Here is a 6,084-nt window from a genome sequence, read left to right as displayed (position 1 = left end):
GCAAGTGATGTACGGTGTGTGTAGATCTACCTTGTGTTTCGCGCGGCTTGAACTTTGCCACGGACAAGTCCTGAAAATGCGAAAAATATTTCAAAAAGTCCTACGGAGGCCGTAACGTAGGAAACAAGCTTTCCAACGGAAATCCGTAGAGAGTTTTACCAAGAGTACATGAAAACCAGAGTGTGCAGCTTGGGGCCTTTTCTGCTATGGGTGTCTGTCACGGCGAAATTCCGTGATTACATCATATTTGGCCCAGATCTGAGGCGGGAAATGGCGTAGTGCGTACAACTGAGCTGCAGTTGTGCAGAAAGAGACCTGCTTGAATCCTGCTTGTACGCACTACATCACTAAAATGATGTAATCACGGAATTCCGCCGTGACAGCCACCCATCCGAGCTGCACACTCTGGTTTTCATGTACTCTTGGTTTTACTTATGAAAGCGGCCCTCGCTCCCCGGCGTGGACGACATACGGATTTTCATACGTAATTACGTAGAGCGAAACCTCCCTATTGGCTGCCCCAGCCATGTACGAGTTGCTTGGAATAAAACTAATGATAGGGAAACTCCCTATAAACCACAACACAACCGCTCACATAAATCTCGAAGTACTAGTACCCGATTTTTTTATAGCAAACTACTAGCAACAGACTTGGAGGCGAAATGTAATAGTGCATTGAGAATTATACTTATTCACAGATACCAGTGGAATTGAATCTACGATAGGCACCACGTGTTGTAAGAATGCTCACTCCAATATGGATGAAAATCAATTATTCTTGCTGAGTGCAACGATATTATTGTATCAACAAAAGTATAGACTCCTAATGACAAACTAACGTACTCGGAGGCAAAATGTAACAGCGCACAGAGCATATACTTCTTCACAGATTTCAGGGGAATTACATCTACGATAGGCACTATGTGCTGTAAGAATGCTCTCTCCGATCAATGGACAACCAACTGCGTTCTAGCTGAGTGCAGCGACATTAATCAACGAAATTACAGGTTTGCGATTACTGATTAACAGACTTGGAGGCAAAATGCAATAATGCACGACGAAAATACTCCTTCACAGATATCAATGGAAATGCATCTACTATAAGCACTATGTGTTGTACGAATGCTCACTCGAATAGTAATAAACCATCAACTTTGTTGAAGCTGAATGCAGCGACATTGACAATAAATCAAAGGCAACAAACCTGATGGACCACCAGAAGAGGTAAACCGTCATAATAGACAAACCTGAAATCGTGCATGCTTCAATTCAATCAATGCTAAGTTTCCTTATCAATATTTCCTACCAACATATCCTTAGGCCAAGATTAGCTTCATGCAAGTAGCATCAAAGTACAGAGAAGTTCCAACACGAAATGAAATCAAGGCATCAGGTTACATCGTGTGAAATGCGTACTGATTATTACCTCTTACAGTCATGCATAATAATTGTGTATAGGTGTGTTGACATATGCATGCATGTGTATGCGTGGTGTAACACTACAGGAATGCTAACAATGGCCGGAACTGGTCGTCAGCTTTTTCCACTTGCTAAGGCTTGTAGAAAGTCTTCCCACTGTTCCGGCACTGCAAACAAAATGAACACAACACATTGCCCTTGTCTCAATGCAAGTTAGTATTGCTGTATTTTATAAGATCCTGATGAACAACTCTTTTCAAGGGCAGCTCCACCAGCAGTACTTTAAGGGACTGTGCTACTGTTCCAGTTTGCATGTTATTTTGTTTACTGTACTCCATTATGAATTTATGTTCAGTATCTAATGGCATAAATCCCGTCATAAACTTAAACTTTAGAGATATTCATATACTAGTAAACTGAAGAGCAGTATTTTCCAGTTATGCCAGGGTCGCCCGTAATTTTCGGGAAAATTCCGTCCTGATGCAAAAACAGCGGGTGGCTGGTCAGGAACGCGGGCGGAATATTATTTTTTTCGCATTTATTCTAACACCTGGTGCACTATGTTGAGTAGTGTAGGATGGATTGTTGCAAATAGCAGTCTTTCACTATGACGTAGAACACGCATGGGCAGTAGTTCAACTGACCAACTTGTACCCCACACACAGACGTGAGATCTTACTTTTATATTATACCGTATTTTTCCGGTTGTAAGTCGACCTTTTACGACTTAAAATAGACGGAGAAAGGGTGGGGGTAGACTCACAACCGGGATTCGACTTATAACCGGGAACTATCTGTATCTTACAAAAAAATGATCTGCACTGCATGCACAAGTGCACCATGTGTACACATTGTTGCCAGTTTATTGGCATTTTTTTCAAGGATTGGTACGTTATACCCTCCATTACCAACCACACAACAAGCCGACCTGTTTGGGAGCTATTACGCGTTGTATTACCAGGAGATAGGCAACAATTGCCGCATACAGTAATGCAATATTCTGGTCCAATGCCAGAGCTAGTATTGCAAGCACCGCTGTGCGTTAGTATGGCCAATGCCGACACTAACTGGGGCAACAATCGCCCGGCGAGAATTCAAACGTGTCAATACACGAGCATGCAGTAGGGATGCACTTGTGGGCGAATGTAGGCGCACTTGGCTCAATGCCGGCCTGACCCACGATCCCTACTGTTGAATTCAGATGTGTCAATACACGAGCATGCAGTAGGGATGCACTTGTGGGCGAACGTAGGCACACTTGGCTCAATGCCGGCCGGACCCACGATCCCTACTGTTGAATTCAGATGTGTCAATACACGAGCATGCAGTAGGGATGCACTTGTGGGCGAATGTAGGCGCACTTGGCTCAATGCCGGCCTGACCCACGATCCCTACTGTTCTCCCTTACGGGATGGCTTAAATGATGCACTTGCGAGCTATTATAGGCGCACTTGGCTCAATGCCGGCCTGACTCACGATCCTTACTGTTCTCCCTTTCGGGATGGTTTCGAATGGAATGCTAGTGAGAGATGATGGGGTGGGTGGTGGTGATCAGAAACTGGCTGCGATTGTCAAACAATTTTACCGTCAGCACAGCAAAGCGAAGAGCAAGAAACAACAGCATGGCGAATTGGAGTAATGCGCATGCTCCGCACAGTCCCGTGCGGAAACGCGGGAATTCGAAGTACATGCATGTTATGCATGTACAAGTGTTGCTTATGGCAAGGATGTTGGTGTGTTGCTAACTCCACTGACCGTGCCATGCACGGAAACTTATAATTAAGTAATGTTGACATGTTTACATGATTTGTTGATGTGTTAGTAGCAGGAGGTGGTTTGTAGTGCTTCTTTGGGTGAACACTTTAAAACGCAGAATTGAGACCTCCGGATACGGGGGTCCACCTATAACCGGGGTCGACTTACAACCCGTAAAAATAAGGTACTTAAATGGACGCAGTTTGTTAAAAAATTTCTAATTGGTACAAGAACGGGGGAAATAGAAACAAGTAATGGGAAAGAGAGGAGGGGGGCAGTGGGTCATACACAACTTTGCATAAGGACGGATTTTTAAGGTAGCTCAATTGGGTGTCACAAACTGGTCTTCTCAGCATCCTTCTGTGCAGATCATGAGTGGAGACATTATTACTTTCTGCGGCTCATGGGTTCGAGCCCGTCATGAGCGACTTTTTCTTCTTCTTTTTCCATGTTTTTTGGAATGACATACCACATTTCCGAATTGAAAGGAGGTTCTACAGCAGGAATTTGCCCAAATACCCCCTATAGCCTTTTCTCTTTCCTCCTGAGTAAGGGTGTGACTTGACACGCAATAAGCTGCAAAACAGCGACATTATTGTTATTTCACCATGCTCACAATGACTTTTATGCGAACACAAATTGGGGAAGCTATGGAAGATTGCAGCAGGTGATAGTTCTGAAATTTGTTGTACAAAGTAGGCCCTATGGACAAAATCACACAACATGTCCTTAAAATCTCATAATCTGATATTTTTTATAGCGGCATACGGTAAAAAAATTCACGGTTCACGTGAGGCTTGGCTGGACGCCTAGTTGTTCGCATCCGCAGGAATGCCACCACCCTCAAGGATCAAAGCAGGAACACCACCACCCTCAAGGATCAAGGCAGGAACACCACCACCCTCTAGGATCAAGGCACAGATGCAGCTCATAAAGCGATAGGAGGTAAGTAGATCAGAGCGACCCACAATGTGGTCAAAGACAAAAATTCCATTCACTGCATCCATGTTTCCCTCGTGCCAGGCCACGAGTTCCCAATTAACTGTGGGCCGCAGCACGGAATGAGGCAAAATTTCCTTGTCAGTTTTGTGCGATTTTGTAGCACTCGATGACTATATTTGATTTAATTTATTTTAATCATAACTCGTAACATTTTCTCCTTTGTTTTTATCCATGATTACTTTAACTCAACATCCGAGTTCAAATCTATTAGCTAGATGCACCTTATTATCTAATTATTTCACTTTTTTACTAGTTCCTTCCCATTTTCGTACATTTTCTTTTTCAGTTCCTCCATTGTTCGTCATCTTTCTGTTCCCTATTCAATGAAAAATCCGTCATTTATGAACGACCCAAAGACCACATTCTATGATTCATGATTCAGATGACGTAGACTAAAAAACATCACCGCGTCATTGGTTTTATCAAGAGTACATAACCCCCCAGAGTGTGCAACGCCTGATCCAGCTCTGCATTGGGTCTTGGTCGATCGTAATTGGATCTTCTGATGTCATGCGTGCACTCCATACCAGCGCAAGGCCGGTCTCGAGGCAAGGCACCATTGTTTTTAATCGGAGAGTACCCGTGACTCCCCGGGTTCCGCTCAGATGCCTAGTGTACGGTATTATGACCCCAAGATCCGATTCCGCTCGACCAAGACCCTATGCAGAGCTGGACCAGGCGTTGCACACTCTGGGGGGTTATGTACTCTTGGTTTTATGCAATATGGATGCACACACACAAACTCTGGTTTATGCACTCTTGCTGTTGCCTGTTGGCTTGTCAAATCTATACTAGTGCAAACTAACAGCATGACGGCGCATAGGAGTTTTCGGATCATTCTGCAAAGCAGATTATTACAAAAGTTATCTGAAATGATAAAGGTACACAGTTCCCTTATCAGTTCAGAAAACTTTTGTAATGGCCTCATCATCAACATAGTCCGGGAGCAAAGTTCAAAAAAGTTCTTCTAAATGGGACTTTGCTCGCACCTCTTAGAGGGGACACTTTGGAAGGTTCTGTGTGCGTGCGTGTGCACTGGCTCATATGTGTGTGTGTGTGTGTGTGTGTGTGTGTGTGTGTGTGTGTGTGTATGTGTGCGTGTGCGCTGGCTCATATGTGTGTGTGTGTGTGTGTGTGTGTGTGTGTGTGTGTGTGTGCGTGTGTGTGTGTGTGTATGCATGTGTGTGTATGTGCATGCGCACCCTGGCTCGCGTGGGCACGCTCGTGTGTGTGTGTGTGTGTGTATGTGTGTGTGTGCGTGCCCCTCTGGAAGCGCTGTACATACTCTTGTGTGTGTGTGTGTGTGTGTGTGTGTGTGTGTGTGTGTGTGTGTGTGTGTGTGTGTGTGTGTGCGTCGCCAGTTTCGGAGGCGACAGGACCTGGAGCGCCATTTGAAGCACTGCCTACCTCTCCCCTAACCTCTCTGACAGTACCTCCCTTTGGGGAGCGGCGTGGCCATTTCTGGCAGCTGTCAATAGTAGTAGTAGTAGTGTGTGCGTGTGTGTGTGTGTGCGCACACGCGTGTGCGTGCCCTCTCTGGAAGCGCTGTACATACGCAGTTTGAAGCAAGAGCTATGTCGACAAAAGAAGCATATCAAAGTGCTGTGTCTGTTCAAGTCGCAAGAGGACTGATAACTTCATCCCGTGTTCATTCTGGTACTGCAATCCCTTCATGTGTGGTTTGCCACAATTCTCCACCGCTCCATACGTTCTTGTGGTAGTGTGAACTTGAGCTGGGTAAGAATGTCCTTGCTGATTCTGCACCCTAAGTGTAAATTCTGGCTTCATTTTCTTTATCACTCACTTTCTTTTTCTTTTTCTCTTTCTCTCTCTGTCTGTCCATCTGTTCATCTGTGTTTCTGTCTGTATGTCTGTCTCTCTCTGTCTCTTTCTCCTTTGTCTACCGGT

At 44.8% G+C, this 6,084-nt stretch overlaps 1 protein-coding gene across 4 annotated transcripts in view; it reads right to left on the bottom strand.

Moving 5' to 3' along the window:
• Positions 1-613: 613 nt before the first annotated feature.
• The window catches only part of LOC135812625 (uncharacterized), an 81,379-nt gene continuing 75,908 nt past the window's right edge, over positions 614-6,084 (bottom strand). For all 4 annotated transcript variants that reach the window (XM_065325923.1, XM_065325924.1, XM_065325925.1 and 1 more), the window contains one exon: positions 614-1,586. The gene's annotated coding sequence lies outside the window, so the exon portion shown is untranslated. The remainder of the gene's footprint in view (positions 1,587-6,084) is intronic.

The sequence above is a fragment of the Sycon ciliatum genome, chromosome 3, assembly GCF_964019385.1.
Source record: "Sycon ciliatum chromosome 3, ocSycCili1.1, whole genome shotgun sequence".
Taxonomy (NCBI): Eukaryota; Metazoa; Porifera; class Calcarea; order Leucosolenida; family Sycettidae; genus Sycon; species Sycon ciliatum.
The sequence above is the reverse complement of the archived record's forward strand: the minus strand, read 5'-3'. Positions and strand labels throughout refer to the sequence as shown.